Here is a 17,319-nt window from a genome sequence, read left to right as displayed (position 1 = left end):
GAAATTTGGTATTACAGTTTGTCAATATTTTTCTAATTTCTGATACATAAAGTTACTTAAGATTTAAACCCTGGCAGAAAAGTTATAGGGCCAACTGTGGTGCAAAGGGTTTGTGCTTGGTAACTACCCAAAAGGTTGGCAGTTTCAACCCACCCAGTGGCACAGTGAAAAGAAAAGCTTGAAGATCTGCTTCCATAAAGATTACAGCCAAGACAACCCTATGGAGCAGTTCTACTCTGTAACACATGGGCTCGCCATGAGTGGGAATCAACTTGACGGCAACGGGGGTTTGGTTTTTTTTGTATACAAAGCCCTAAAACAAGTAGGGACTTGACACAAAAAATACTGATGAATGCTAAAACCAATAATATGGGAAAAATAAAAACAGATCTCTATCTCAAACCACAGACAAAAATAAACTCCAAGTAGTCTAAAAAACAAACAATAAATAAAACATTAAATGTGAATAGCTTTGAAACTTTTAGAAGAAAATATAGGCCAATATCTTTATGAATCAAGGAAGGGAGTATTTAAAACAAGATACTGTAAGTACAAACCATATCAGGAAAGACAGATAAATCTGGCTACACACCTTGGAAAACCAAAACAAATTCATATACTAGGACAGTGCATTTGCAATACATATAACCAAAGGACTAAAATCCCAACTCTAAATTTTAGGTTCCACATAAAGAACTCTGAATCAATTAAAAAAAAAAAAAAAAAAAGGTAAAAATTGCAATCGTTTAAATGGATTAAAAGATTAACTTACTAAACAAATATTTATTGAGCACCAACTATATGCCAGGCACTGTCTTAGGCACTTGGGATATAACACTGACAAACAGAAAGTCTCTGACCTCATGGTGAGGTGAGACATACAAACAAGTAACTATATATGGTATGTCAAATGATGATAAATACTAAAAATAAGGTGGATTAGGGAGATGAACAGGCAAACCACAAAAGGGAAAAGCTATATGGCTAATAAACACATGAAAATATATTCATCTTCGCTATTACTCAGAGAAATGCGACTCAAAACTACAATGAAATATTTCATAATCATTAGAATGTCAAAAATTTTTACATCTAACTATCAAGTGTCGTTTAGATGTATAGCAACAGAAATGCTTATATACTGCTGCTGGGAGAATAACTAGTACAATCCCTCTGGAGAACAACATGACAGTATCTAGTAAAGTTGAAGATATGTATACTCTGTGACCCGGCAATTCCACTTTTAGGTATGAACCCTACAGAAACTCTCCCACACAGCTAGAAAACACATACGGGATTATCCAAAGCTCTCCCTGCATACCAATGAGAAAACAGATAAAAAGCGACATGTTTACCTGACAGGGAACACAACAGAGAGTCCCTGACGGAGGAGAAAAGTGGGGTGCAGAACTCAAATTCTAGTAAAAAGACTACATTTAATGGTCTGAGACTGGAGGCATCCCAGAAGACATGGCCCTTGGACTCTCTGTTAACCCAGAACTAAAATCATTCCTGAAGCCAACTCTTCGGACAAAGATTAGACTGGGCTATAAGACACAAAATGATACTCGTGAAGGGTGTACTTCTTAGTTCCAACAGATACATACATGAGACTAAATGGGCAGCTCCTCTCCGGAGGTGAGATGAGAATGCAGAAAGGGACAGGAGCTGAATGAATGGGCAAGGGAAATCCAGGGTGGAAAGGAAGAGTGTGCTGTCACATCAACTAGGGTCACACAACAATGTGTGTACAAATTTTTGTGTGAGAAACTAACCTGAGCTGTAAACTTTCACTTAAAGCACAATTAAAAAAAAAAAGGCAGCATGTTCAGAGAATGAGTATTATACAGCAGTGAAAACAAAGTACACATGTACCATGAATGAATTCCACAAACATAAGATTAAGTGAAAAAAAGCTGCAAAATAAATCAGTAAGGAACAATTTCTATGAAGCCTAAAAACATACAAAAATGGTAACGTGTTGCTTAGGGAAGCAAACGTTTTTAATAAGATGCTAAAAAACGCACAGAAATCATAAACACCAAATTCAGAAGAGTGATTCGGGAAAAAGGGGACAATCCCAGAAAATTTACTGATGATCATTGCTAGTTGCTGTCAAATAGATTGACTCCGGGCGACCTCCTCTGTGCAGACTAGAATGCTCCATAGGGTTTTCAAGGCTGTAACCTTTCAGAACCAGTTCACCAGGCCTGTCCTCCAGGGTGCCTCTGAGTAAGTCTGAACCAGAGCTTTGAAACCCTGCTGGGAACCTGCCTTTCTAACAAGTTCCCAGGCGATTCTAATACTGCTGGTTAGCAACCTATCTTGAGAACCAATAGTAGAGCAGCAGTTCACAAAATTTACTATACCTAAGAATCACCTGGAGAAAGACATCATGCTTGATAGAGGGTTAGCCAAAGAGGAAAACTCTCAAAGAGAGGGGACTGTCACAGTGGCTGCAATAACAGGCTCAAGAATAGCAACGGCTGTTAGGATGCCGCAGGATCAGGCAGTATTTTGTTCTGTTGTGTACAAGGTAGCTATGAGTTGCACCTAACAACAAGAATCATCTAGCAATCTTGTTAAACTGTAGATTCTGATTCAGTATATCTGGGGTGGAAATGTAAATTCTCAACAAGAGTTTCTGGTTAGTAGTCAAGTGCTTTACAATGACAGTATTTTATTTCTTAAATTTATTGCTTAATTACATGATTACTAATTGTATTATTCTTTATACTTCTTACGCATGTCTTTACGTTGCATACTTTTTTTTAAAAAAAAAAAGCATGAAAAAAGGTTTGTACAATGCTGAACACTGGAGTTGTGCTCAGAAAGCCTACCTTTACATTTCCTTTCCCAGTTCCTCTACCAAGGGGGAAAAAAAATAATGTAATTCTCATATGATAGTGACAGAAAAGTGCAATCATTCCTGTGAATCTCCCAAGCTTTTTGACCACATGCATTAATTTAGATTTTTTGCGAACAACTTCTAAAGACTGAAACAGAACTTAGAAAGCAATGTTATATGGTCAAGTCAAAGAAATAACCCCACATCGAAGGATAAACATATGTGGGCATATGTTGAAAATAGGCAAAATGGTTACCAGCAAGGGCTTTGCAAACACATGAACCTAATATAAGGATTGATTAATTAACGTATATAAAGTACACTTAAAAAAACCCATTGCCATGGAGAAGATTCCAACTCATAGCAAACCCTACAGGACAGAGTAGAACTGCCCCATAGGGTTTCCAAGAGCACCTGGTGCATTGGAACCGCCAACCTTTTGTTTGCAGCTGTAGCTCTTAACCACTATGCCATCTAAGGCTCCATATAAAGTACATAGCACATTGTATTTTAAAAAGGTAGTTTGAGAAAATATTCTTTGATGGTGGAGGGGAGGAAGGGAGAGGGGTATGCACTAATTAGATAGTAGATAAGAACTACTTTAGGTGAAGGGACAGACAACACACAACACAGGCAAGGTCAGCACAACTGAACTAAACCACAAGCAAAGAAGTTTCCTAAATAAACTGATTTGAAGGCAGCGTAGCAGGGGCAGGGGTCTGGGGACCATGGTTTCAGGGGACATCTAAGTCAATTGGCGTAATAAAATCTATTAAGAAAACATTCTTCATTCCACTTTGGAGAGTGGCGTCTGGGGTCTTAAACGCTAGCAAGCAGCCATCTGAGACGCATCACCTGGTCTCAACCCACCTGGAGCAAAGGAGAAAGAAGAACACCAAGGACACAAGGTAATTACGAGCCCAAGAGACAGGGGCCACATAAACCAGAGCGTACATCAGCCTGAGACCAGAAGAACTAGATTGTGCCTGGCTACAACCACTAACTGCCCTGACAGGGAACACAACAGAGAACCCCTGAGGAAGCAGGAGGGCAGTGGGATGCAGACCCCAAATTCTCGTAAAAAGACCAGACTTAATGGTCTGACTGAGACTAGAAGGACCCCGGTGGTCACGGCCCCCAGACCTTCTGTTGGCCCAGGACAGGAACCATTCCCAAAGCCAACTCTTCAGACAGGGATTGGGCTGGGCAATGGAACAGAGAGGAATGCTGGCAAGGAGTGAGCTTCTTGGATCAGGTGGACACTTGGATCAGGTGGACACTTAAGACTACATTGGCATCTCCTGCCTGGAGGGAAGATGAAAGGGTAGAGGGGGTTAGAAGCTGGTGATATGGACATGAAAAGAGAGAGTGGAGGGAGGGAGCCGGCTGTCTCATTAGGGGGAGAGTAATTGGGAGTAGATATGTAGCAAGGTGTATATAAGTTTTTGTGTAAGACCGACTTGATTTGTAAACTTTCACTTAAAGCACAATGAAAAAAAAAGGCAGTTCGAAAAATAAAAACAAGAAGTTGGAAGGCAGAGATAACAATGGATAGACTCAACAATGATCATTTTATTTTTCCAAATTGTTTTCAGCAGCGAATCAAGGTTTATTTCAAACTTCATTGAGGCTTCCCCCCAGCAACATCCTTACATTTACGAGCACTGTGTCAAATCCTTAAAACATATTTCTGTTTCCAGAATCACCTTCAAAAAACCAAGTTGATACACAAATATTTGTAAAATGGAAAGGAGACATCGGGCTAGGATTTTGCCTAAATCTACATTAAACAAAAAAAAAAATCTACATTAGGTACAATTAACTCAGGTACTGGTTACACTTATGCTAAGAAAAAAATTTACACTATATGCTATATATTTTGTAACAAGAAATGTAGTCAAAAAAAAATAACTTCCGAATATTTCCAAGAGGAAACTGTATTATTCAAGAGTTGCTGTATGAAAAGCTGAGTCTTCCATGCACAATGCATTGAGATGGGAAGCAAGCAACAAAGAGATGTATCTAGGACTTACAATTTAGATTTGAGCAGGGGTTTCCTACCCATTAAAAGGAGTGGCTATGAGGAATACAGGAGACAATGGCTGTATCCCTATGGCTTCACAGAGCTATTTAATATCTAACAAGGAAACAGATATCCTCTCCACTTGAGAAACAAACAAACAACAACAACAACAAATTGCCATGTCTATTCCAACTCATGGAAACCCTGGTGGCTTAGTGGTTAAGTGCTGCAGCTGCTAACCCAAGGGTCGGCCGTTCAAATCCACCAGGCGCTCCTTGGAAACTTTATGGGGCAGTTCTACTCTGTCCTATAGGGTCGCTATGAGTCAGAATTGACTCGATGGCACTAGGTATGGTTTTTTTGGTTTATTCCTATAGGACAGAGTAGGACCGCCCCCACAGGCTTCCCAAGGTGGACTGAACTGCTGAACTTCAGGTTAACAGCCGAGCTCTTAACCACTACACCACCAGGGCTCCTCACTTCAGAAAGCACCGCCTATTTCTTGTTGGCAGCTCAGTGTAAGACTACTTACTGGAATAAGACCAGGTGAGAAGGGCAAGGTCAAAATTCCAGCTGGAATAACATATTGTACACAAAGTTACAGCTTACTCATACTTTTGATTAGCACATAAAATCAGTTTCCTAATAACGAGAGCAGCAATTTATTTGCCAACTTTGAAATTAAAGAATTTCTCTTGTGTCCACATTCACAACTCATGTACACAAATTCCTTAATACATTAATGGTAAGAAAGTAGGTATCAACTTTTATTAGGAAACTTGCACTTTTGATTAAGCATGTTAAAAAAGTACAGATACACACTGTATCCTCCAGAAAGGCTGCAGCAATTTACATTGATACCCAAACTGTTTGAGAATGCCCATTTTGCCACAGCCTCACCAACAATGATTTCCATATTGTTTTTTATCATAGTGGAGGTCTGAGAAAGAAAATATTATCTCACTGTTGATTTAATCTGCATCTCTCTGGTTACTAATGAGGTTAAACAATATTTTTTAATTAGAAAAGGCTTTTTAAGATGGAAAAATTTGGGAATGGATGAGGGTGATGACTGAACATGATGAACAAGTTAGTCAAGGAACTGTACATGTGAACAGTACTGAAATGGTAAATGTTTTGTTCCATATATACTTACTATTTTAAAAAGGCTCTAAGATATTAATCCCTTTACTATGTTATTTCAGACTATATTTTTTTCATTAAAAAATTTTTAACTTTTATGGAGTTAAAACTAGGAATATTGTTTTACGGTTTATGTTTGTATCATGCTTAGGAAGGTCTTCCCTATCCAAGATTGTGTTAATATTAAATTACACATTTTTACAGAAAAGAGTCACGTGTTTGGAATCTGCAGTCAAACCTGAATGGAGCATAAAGTAAGAGAGGAAAAGTAGTAGTGGAACACAGACTGAAAAGAAGAGGCTGGGGCCAAATCACTCTATAGGAGCCCATGGAGTTGTTTTCATAGATCAACTTCGCAAACAGCAAGGATAAGAGCTGAGCTAATTTCAGTAACGGTGCACAGACAAGACCAAAGTAGCAATAAACTGAAGGCAAATGGCAGTTAGTAGACAGTTATGGATTGTATTGTGTGTCTCCCCTGCCCCATCAAACGTGTTGTAAATCTCAACCTCCACACCTGTGGTAATAATTCCATTTTGGAATGGGTTGTCTTTGTTATGCTAATAAAACAGGAGTCGTGTAGGCTGTGTCTGAGTCACTTTCTTTACAGAGATATGAGATGAAACAAGCAAGCAGCAGAGATGGGGGAAGAGAGATGCCAAGCCACATGAAGACTGTCTAGAACAGAAAGCTCAAGAGACAAGGATCTTCCTCCAAAGCTAACAGAGAAAGCCTCCCCTGGAGCTGGCACCCTGAATTAGGACTTCTAACCTCCTAAACTGTGAGAAAATAAATCTGTTAAAGCCAAAAAAAAAAAAAAAAAAAATTACACATTTTTATTCATAGTTCTTTTGTGCTTTTACTTTTTCTTTTAAATTTTAATTCATATGACATTTATTTTTCCAAGATAGGAATCTAACTAATTTTCAAAAATTGTTTCTCAGTTCTCCCAGCACTGTTTATTGACTAATTCATACTCCCCTCAGATTCCTGATGTACGACCTATATCACAACCTCTGCTCTTTTCATCTGCTATCATTAAGGGCCCGGAGTTTTCTCACTGTTCATTCAGACCAGTTTCACATGAGTACTTCACTTTTCCAAATAGCTACCCAACAACCCATCTCCTCTAGTTTCCAAATATAATTTTGAGATGAATTTGTTGAGTTCCTACCATGTACGTGCATGGCACTAGCCTAACCATCAATCCGCCACAATAACCCTACTGGAGGTAGACTTTTCCACCTCCATTTGAAACTGAATAAACTTTCCTCCAGAGGGGTTAAACAGCTTGCCCCAAAGTCTGAGTTAAAAAAATGACAGGAAAAAAAAAATCCTTCTGATAAGGAAACAGACAACTTCCACTTCTCGTCACATTCATCCAAGAAAACCAAGGTCTCTAAGTACCACAGATCTTACGCCTCCCTGAGCATGCCCTATGAAGAGGACACTGCAGCTGAAAATATTTTGCTACAAATGGGACACAAACTATTAATTCCCTAACAAACCATAGTAAAACCTGCGAAAGGCGGAATCTGTATAAAATAGGGACCTGTCAGAGAAGGAAAAAGCAAGTATTTTCCACTAAAACAAGCAATAGAAACGTGTAAGACTGTACCCTGTCAAAGGTTAAGACTGTACCCTGTCAAAGGTGGAAAATCTTCGAGAACCGGAAAAACAAGGCAGTCCCATCAAATTCCGGCTCTCACAGATTTCACCGTATTTTTTATTATATCTGTATCCCCAACACTAAAAAGACTTCACAGCAAAAAAGAACGACTATAAGCCAACAATCAAGTAAATATATTTTTCTTTTCCATTCTACGTTGCCATTCAAATTGACAGACAACTTTAAATCGTCTCTGGCTCATTGAGTGGTAAAACAATTTATACTTTCTGAAAATAAAACGTACAACAATAACATATCTAAGTGACTAATAAGCCTGAAACAGAAACAAAGAAAGAAAACAGGCAAATTAAGTTCTACGCTATGAACAGAGCATTTACAATTAACCAAAGAATTAACATATAACCTTCCGAATATTCCAGAAAACCAAGAAGATTATCACGAGCAATATACTCTAACAACTCAAGTCCTTCTGGAGCAATGTTTTACATATTAAGCTTTCATAACAAATCCCAAGCTTCATCCGTACTTCCCCTATGGTCGCTTACTGTCTGCTCTTACTATGCTGAAACACCCTCGCTCCACACCAAAGGAAAAAATCACAAGTATGACACAACCCAACAGTAGAAAGCTCTTCCACATACCCGAGCTATTGCCATCGGACCAAAGAGACGGCATCACAAAGAACATTCACATTCTACATTATATATATCTGAAATGTCTGAATTTTTTCAACGAGCATCTATTATGTCTGTGAGCAAGGGAAAACTGAAGACAATTCCCTGCCTCCACCAAGCATTTTATATGACATGGGTTGTTTATCAAGCTCTGAACTCGAAAACTGGATAGAAATAGGAAGGTTTAGTGGACTCAGTGGTTTTCACCTTTTTAAAAATGAAATGTTAAGGCAGGATGAGAAGGCAGGAAGGCATAGAAACTGGTTGAATGGACAGAGGGAACCCGGGGTGCAAAGGGGTAGCATGCTGTCACATTGTGAGGATTGCAACTAATGCCACAAAACAATATGTGTATAAATTTTTGCATGAGAAATTAACATGAGCTGTAAACTTTCACTTAAAGCACGATTTTTTAAAAAGAGAGAAAAAAAATTAAAAATGGAATGTTAAGCAGATCCCCAAAGTATAAAAGCACAAATGCAGAGCTGCTGACTGAAATGGAGAGTGGGCAGCTCAGAAAACTGCCAGCTCAGTCTCTCGCCCTCAACAGCTCCTGAGGCACTTCCTCGCTGCCAACGGTAAACTTTAAAAAAATACCTATCCAATCTATACTTAGTCAAATTCACTAAAAATTCAATGAAAATAATCATTATCAAAATCTATTTGGACTTACTGGAAATTTTACAGAATGGCCTTTAAAGGATGGGTTTGGAATAAGAAATCTTTTTATAAATAAACTTCATTAAGGTATAATTCACATACAATAAGAATCACACATTTTAAGAATACAGTTCGATGAGTTTTAACAAAGTACACCATGTAAACATGACCCCCAATCAAAATGCAGAATATTTCCATTATTCCAGAAAGTACCCACCTGATCCTTTTCAATCTGCTCTTCCCTCCACACACACCATAAAAATTCTTTCCAACTGGTAGCCTAACAGAATCTGAGTAAACTAGAACTTCATAGTGGGAGAACTTCCAGAGACTGCCACCCAGCAGGTTCTATTTATTCCTGTATTTCAATAAATATTTACTGAGCCTCCTCTATTTGTCAGAGCATGTCTCTCTAGCAGTGAAAAAAAACAAATTCTGCTTCACTCTCTGGGGGGAAGGGTGGAACACAATAGATCAAGATTAATAATATCAGGTAGCAATAACGTAGGGTTACGGAGGAAAAAAGAGTATCAACTGGTGTGGGGTGCTACTATAGACAGGGCAGTCAAGGGGGGGCCTCTCTCGCTATGTGACAGACTCATGCCTTCAAAAGGACATCAAAGCTGATGACGCTGAAGAGATTGGTTGAGAAATCAAAGATATTAAGTGCAACTTAATACAAATAGGCAAATATCCCTTGATTTTATTTTTCACCCAACAAGATTAACGCCAGGAGGTTATATGTACTTTCCTACAATTTACTCTGAAGTGTTTTCAGTAAGGCCAATTTTCAGTATTATTTGCTTTTCAATCTTTTAATCTAAATGCCCAGCATACTGAACACAGAACTTCCAAATTATATAGCTAGTATTCTGATAAATACTTTGAGCATCAAATCATTGCTTTATCTATTTATTTTTCCCTGATCAACTCCTTTATTTCATTAGCCAGAACATTCCTGCTAAAGGAATGGGCACACAAGCCCTCTGCATATTACCTAGATGTGGTCCTCCTGCCGTAGTCTCTGTACAAATCAGGTGTAACAGATACTATTTGCCCCCAAGTCCATTCTCCCCCTTTTTCAATAGCAATAGCGCTCCAGTTTAAGAGACACACAGCCAACAGAATAAATACTCCCTTGCCGTTCCCCCGACAAGAATGCTCTCCCATCTCTGCTGATCAAACATACCACCCATTTACAAAAAATCTTGCCTTTTCCATGAAACTCACTCTGACTCATACACCTGAAAAGTGACATTTCACTTATGTGAATGCTGAAGGGATTTTTTTTTTAATTTTGCTTTAGGTGAAAGTTTGCAAATTAATTTCTCATTGAACAGTTAATACACATATTGTTTTGTGACACTCCGTTTCCATCCTTCCTGTTTTCCTGTCCCTTCCTGCCTTCTCGTCTTTGCTTTTGAGCTGGTGTGCCCATTAGTCTCGTATGCATGATTGAAGTAGGAAGCTCATTCCTCACACATGTTATTGCTGGCCCTATAAACTCATCTCATCTTTCTCTGGCTGAAACGTGAACCTCAGGAGTAACTTCAGTATTGAGTTAAAAGGGGTGTCGAGGGGCCATAACAAATCACTGCTTTAAACAGATTATGTTTACTACTGCTAAATTGTAAGTAAAAAAAAATCTCAGCTTTAAATACAAGACTAAATAACTTTTAAAGGTTTTTCCAATTCTGATTCTATAAAGTTTAGAATTTGCGAGGTAAAACGGTATTTCTTTAAGGTGGTATTCCATATGAATCAGAGCCCTGAGGAGCTACAGAAGTCTGGCCCCAGCTCTGACATTCAGGATTATAGGTTTCAACCTCCTTCCCATCCCCGTTCCCCATTTATATATATAAACCAAAAAAAACCCAAACCCAGTGCCGTCAAGTCAATTCCAACTCATAGTGACCCTATAGGACAGAGTAGAACTGCCCCATAGGGTTTCCAAGGAGCGCCTGGTGGATTTGAACTGCAGACCCTTTGGTTAACAGCTGTAGCGCTTAACCACTGCACCACTAGGGTTTCCCGTTTATATATATACGTGTGTGTATATATATACACACACATACACTTACATCTCTTTTTAGCATTTGTCAGGCATCACGTTTTTATACCTGAAACAGGTGATCATTTCCCAGCAACAGAAATCACTGTTGGTGTATGTGTAACCTCGGAATACGCAGGCAGACCAGATTCTACACACAAACCTGAGAGTCAGACACGTACGTATTTTGGCTTGGCTCCACATTAACTTGCCACCACATCATGCCCACTTTCACAAACCACACCTGCGTAACTCCAGGTTTTATTTGATAAAAATTTAAGAACAGTAAATTTTTAGTATCTTTCTACCAAGAGTTCAAAATCCTATCTATGTACAAACGCCGTTGAAAGGCAAGCTAATGACCTTGGCATTAAGCACTTCAGGGAAAGGACAGAGGAATACTATGTGTGCTTGATGAAATCTGCCCACACCCTTTCAGTCAAGGAAGTGAAATAAATCAGAAGCTCTTCAAACCCCATAAACTCTGCATCATAAAAGCAATAATTACATCTCATATCACTTTTAGAGTTTACAATGTCTTCATGTACATTTACCCATATAACAATAAGAAAAAAAAAAATCCCCTAACTCACTGGTCTCTTTTAAGGCTGTTCAAAATGACACAGCAATCAAACAGCTAAGCAGCAAGAACTTAAGTGTATGCAAACAGAGCAAGGCTTTGTGAAGGACCACATTATTATGCCTGAAAAAAGAATTTCTTGTATTAAAGAACTTACCCAATTCTTTTTATTCTATTGGGCAACCCCATTCTGGTATCTGACCAACTTCCTCGTTCTCCATTTTAAAGTCTTTTCTGAGAGCCCACAGTCTGGAAGCCAAAGGCAGTTTTAGTCAAGACCCTATACTGGGGCCCTCTTCTGGGTAACCCTGATGTAATGGAAAGCCCTGGAATAAAATAATCTGAATAACTTTAGAAAACAGTCTCACCTCTTTGACTTCCTCTCTCAATCCTTTGTTTATGCCACCCTTTTTAACCAAAATAGAGAAAAAAAAAAGTTCACAGGGAACCGAATTATTAATCCCTCCAAAAAATCACAAAGAATTACTGAAAGCAAAAAAGATGCACATTATAAAAAATAATAATGATGACTTTGGTTCTTGTGCCCCAGGACAAGAGCCAAAAGTCTTCGATTTAGACGTTCAACAACTTATCTTCGCTTGGCCTTCTAGCTTCTGAGACTGGCCAAGTTATGCAGTTACAACATTCTAGATGCTACAAAGCAAACCAGGCAGAACAGAAATGAAGACCCTGCACATTCACCAGCTAACAGGCGTGGGCAGGAACCTAATCAATGTAGTTATCCTTTCTAGAAGTTCTTGGGTCTCTTCCGTTTGGCAACAAAATAATTCAATTATTTTGGTTCTTTGCCTCCCTTCCTACCTTCCTTATCCAAAATTACCTAAAATTGTCTTTTTAGAAGAAACGAAGGAAAGAAATAAGGCACCAAGACAGACAACAGAAATGGTGATGGTTAAGACAGCAGAATAACTTTGAGTGGTCACAGCAGAGAACTGTATCATATACCCAAAACAGGGACAGCAAATTCAAATGTCTACAACAGACAAGTAACATAAAGGTGTAAAATGACAAACATCAACTGCTCCGTGCCAGGGATGTATGTCAGTTATGGTGGGATCTGTGGCAAACTGGAAGGACACGACAACTACAGAAGATGGCTGCCACAAGCAGAAATGCAGGCCCCAGTTGTCAGGTCTGATTTTTCAAGAGCAGCCTATATTCACATTTTATATGAAATCTCCCAGTTTTTAAATGTTGTCAACTAATTCAAATTTATAACACTGTTTGGGCCAAACAAAACACGTCTGCAGACTGGATTTAGTCCATGAGCCTTCAGACTTCAAGCTCTGCTATAAAAAGAAAAATATACGGTTCTTTCAGGGGTAGGGCAGCACTTCAGGGTGGAAAGCACATCATATGCTCCCAAAAAACACCACATCTAGTGCTGTGAGATGTCTAAAATATGCCACAAAAGATATGAATATCTATCTTAAACCCCTAATTGTTGAATGAAAGCAAGAAGAAAATCACCTTACTCTTCACACACTAAGGTGCTCCATTTCAGCCACGAAAACAGGAACCGTAAACAAAACCCAGTGGAAGAAAACATTAAGAAATGGGTCTTTTTGAAACTGGGTTATTACTTTCATAAATTTGTGCATAATCAGCCCCTTACTTCTAGACAAAAAGAAACTAAGAGACCATTCTAACTTCCATATTTCTTTAAAAAAATTTTTTTTCTTTTGAAGACTAAGAAAGTCAATGTCTTAGAAAGGGCAGACTTGTCTCTTACTACCCTGGTAAGCCTTAGGCAGCTACTGTTTTATGGGTTATAAACCTGCATTACAGACCCTACAGCAGCGGTTCTCAAATTACTGACACACTAATGAATATGATGAAAGGTAAAGACACTTTAAGAAAATGCATCCTTCTCACAAAAATTTTACAAGGTCATAGGCCCCCTGGAGTCCACAGACCATAAATCAAGAATGTCCTGCTCTAAAGAGTATTAATCAGACTGAATCTCCAGACCCTCTGCTTCTCCCCATCACTACATCTCTACTCCACCGCTATAATTCAGGCCACTACCATCTCCAGCCTGGACTAGTACAAAACCAAAAAAACCAAACCCGCTGCCATCGAGTCAAAAGATTCCAACTCAGCAATCCTACAGGACAGAACAGAACTGCCCCATAAGGTTTCCAAGGCTGTAATCTTTCTGGGAGCAGACTGCCACATCTTTCTCCCACAGAGCAGCTGGTAAGTTCAAACCGCCGACCTTTCGGTTGGCAGCCAAGCGCTTTAACCACTGCACCACTAGGGCTCCTTTGAGACTAGTACAATAGCCTCTTTATTAATACCCCCACAATCCATTTTCCAAACTTCTGTGGAAGTGATTTAACGTCCCCTTCTCCCACTCTTCAAATTGCTTCCCTAAACAATCTCACCTCTGCTTACCTCTCCGACTCATCCTTCTCACTAGGCATCTACCACACTTGGCCTCCTTTCAGCTCTGAAAAAACCCTAAATTCTTCCCATCCTTGAGCGTTTGCACTTGCTGTTTCCTCCACCAGGAATGCTCTGCCCTCGAAAGCCTGTAAAACTGGCTCTTCTCGCGCCCCTAAAAAGAACTTCTCCGACCACACTCAGCTCTCCCCCTTTTTAGTGTTTTTCGGAGTCCCCTGCTTCATACCTCCACAGCACTTTTCTCAATTTGTAATTTATTTCTCACTTGTTTGTGTGTCTCCTCCCACCACCACCTATATTGTAAATTCCCAAAAGGCAAGAACCCATCTGACTCACATCCCACTGTACACACAGAGCCCAGCGCAGGGGCTAGAGCATGGTAGCCCTGCCCTCAAGCACTGTCTGCTGAACCAATTAATCTTATAATCTCATTAACTAATTAATCTTATTAATGTTTATGAGTATGTGAAGTAATCAATCAAAATCTACCGTTTGAGAGAAGAGCACTAACCACATTCCCTCAATTCCCAATGTCACTATGCCCAAGATAAACAAATTAGCATCCCAAGATTCTTGGTGGTTAAGGCCACCCATTCTAAAACAATAAGTAAATCCTACGTCTTATGCTTTACCAAACCATTTCACCCCTCCTCATCTCAGTGCTAACCTCAGAAATACTCCAACCTTCCTCCCTCCAATTTCTCAGCACAGAACAGGTGACTCTTTTTGTAACCCATAACTGGCTAAACAAATTCAAAAAGTATGTGAATACAGTATTAAAGAAATATGCTGAAGAACCACTACTACTGTTACTACCACCACCACCACTGCTAAAATTGAACTGTACATAGTCTGCAGACTAAAAATATCAGTATCCAAAACCAGAGTTTTCACTGGTGCTAAAGTCTGGAGGATGGGAGAGGGGACGTGGAATTATACTGGACATTAAAATTTTTAATTACACAATTTCTTACAGAAACTTCAATTCATCTCTTTTACAGAACACAACCAAGCCTAAATGGCTGTGGTAAAAATTGCTTATAATATTCCTGAAGTGTGCACAAAAGTTCCAAAAACATATCTCCCAGCAAGGAAAAAATAGCCCAATTTGCTCCAGAAGCTGTTCAGGGTAGCAGCCATTTTTGGCTCTTTAACAGGCTTCTTTCTACACAATATATAATACGCATCAGGCTGTCCGGACAACAGGACTGAATAAAACAGACACTAATTCCACAAACAAAAAAGGAACGGGGAGGTCATCTGTAAGGCCAGAAAAACAACCGTGTAATACTCGGCTTTCCATCCTAGGCCTACAAGCTAGAAGTTCTATAAATAACAATAATGATGTTGTTGGGTGCCATGCGGTCGATTTGGACTCATAGCGACCCCATTTGACAGAGTACAACTACCCCGTAGGGTTTTCTTAGCTGTAATCTTTACAGCAGGCAGATTGCCAGGTCTTTCTCCCTTGAAGACACTGGGCGAGCCTGAACCACACCAAGCTTTTGGTTAGCAGCCCAGCATTTAACCTTTGCATCACCAAGGCTCCGGATAATAATAATACACAGTTTAACATATGCCAGGCAATGAGCCAAGTCGTTTTCAATTTATCTTATTTAATCTTCACAAAACCAAAAAACCAAACCCACTGCCATCGAGTAGGTTCCGACTCATAGCGACCCTGTAGGACAGAGAACTGCCCCATGGAGTTTCCGAGGAGCGCCTGGTGGATTCAAACTGCCGACCTTTGCATTAGCAGTCTAGCTCTTAACCACAACACCACCATGGTTTCCTAATCTTCACAATAACCCTATAAATCACCCACAATTATTTACCGATATTTTACAGATAAGGAAATTAAGGCACTTGGAAGTGAAGCCTCTTGACCCAAAATCAAAAGCTAGCAGAGCCAAGATTCGAACCCAGGCAGACGGTCTCCCAGGCCCCTTCTGTTATACTGCCAGCAGAAGCCTTACTGGCTTTCTCCTGCTGCCAAGCCCTTTCATGCACTCAGAGGTTCTCCGTTCAGTACAATCAACACCTCCCCGTAAACACCGTACACTCGCTGATGGCTTCCAACTTCTGGGCACCAGTGCTGGCTTCTGCCGCCTTGCTCCACCCCTAAGGTTTAGGTGGGCAAAGAGAACGGCCGATAAAAGTTGCTTAGGTGCAAAGAGAAGCAAAGGAAATTGCCTCGTATAATCAGAACACACGCCAATAACCACTGAAATGCAAGTCGGCCTCCCCCCGGCCCAGGAGACTGAAATAGAAACGGAGCAGGGAATGGGAAGCACCATCATTCCCGTGGCAGATACATTTGGATTATGCCTCCTCTGGCCACAAGGCAGAAACGAACGAAGAGCTACCAGCACTCGCTGACTGCCAGCCACATGCGCCCTAAGAAAAACCAGGCCAGTGGAGACTTGGTGGAGGGGGAGGGCACCCAAGAGTTCCAGGAAAAGAAGAAACCCAAATAGTGAAGTTCGTTTGACCAAAGTGGGGGAAGGGAGAAGGGCGGTCTCCTCCAGTAGATTGCAGAAAAGGAGAAAGAAGGCGGCCTCGAGCCTCGGAAGCGGGGCCGCAGCGAGGGGAAGCCCTAAAGGGCGGGGAGGGGGAGGAGCCGGAGGGAGCAAGGCCCGCACACCAGAGGCCCGGGGGTAACTGTGGGGGAGCAGCCGCGCCAGGCCTTCCCGGGAACCCTGACCTAACCGCCGCTGAGGAAAAGCAAAAGGCGAAACGACTGGAGCCGCTTGAGTTGACCCCTCATCAGAGGAGCCTACTCACCTGGGCCCACCGCGCCGATCGCAGCTGCAGCCTCGCAACGGCACAACCGGCCCGAACCTCGCCCCCGCCCGACAGCGCGCCCAGCGTCCCCGCTCTCCTACGACGGTGGCGGCGGCATCATCCCGCTACCTCCTGGGAAATGTAGTCCTAGGTCCTCCTGTCCTTGCCGACTCGGCGGTCTACTGAACTACGTTTCCCACAAGATAAGGCGAGCGTTGGGCCCGCCGATTTACGTCAAGCGCCTAGTCGTCGGATGTCACGTGGGCCGCTCCTGTCCATCCCCTCCCCCCGCCTGGGGTAAGAAGGAGGGAGGCGAACGGAAGGGGCGGGGGCGTTGCTGACGCCACTGCCCCCACCATTTTGGATCCAAGCTGGAAGGAGCGCCTCAGCCCCACCGACTCGCTGCCTTTCCTGCGTGGTCTGAAAGTGCCTGAGCTGGGTTTAAGTCTTTACCCTGCCACCTCTCGCTTTCTGCCCTTGATCAAATTGCCTCCGCTCTC

General features: G+C 41.0%; 1 protein-coding gene across 1 annotated transcript in view; it reads right to left on the bottom strand.

Annotated features, from left to right (window-relative positions):
- The window catches only part of THRAP3 (thyroid hormone receptor associated protein 3), a 67,941-nt gene extending 51,014 nt beyond the window's left edge, over positions 1 to 16,927 (bottom strand). Inside the window, exon 1 of the mRNA XM_049878761.1 lies at positions 16,820 to 16,927. The gene's annotated coding sequence lies outside the window, so the exon portion shown is untranslated. The remainder of the gene's footprint in view (positions 1 to 16,819) is intronic.
- Between the last annotated feature and the right edge of the window lie 392 nt (positions 16,928 to 17,319).

The sequence above is a fragment of the Elephas maximus genome, chromosome 3 (assembly GCF_024166365.1).
Source record: "Elephas maximus indicus isolate mEleMax1 chromosome 3, mEleMax1 primary haplotype, whole genome shotgun sequence".
Classification (NCBI taxonomy): domain Eukaryota; kingdom Metazoa; phylum Chordata; class Mammalia; order Proboscidea; family Elephantidae; genus Elephas; species Elephas maximus.
The sequence above is the reverse complement of the archived record's forward strand: the minus strand, read 5'-3'. Positions and strand labels throughout refer to the sequence as shown.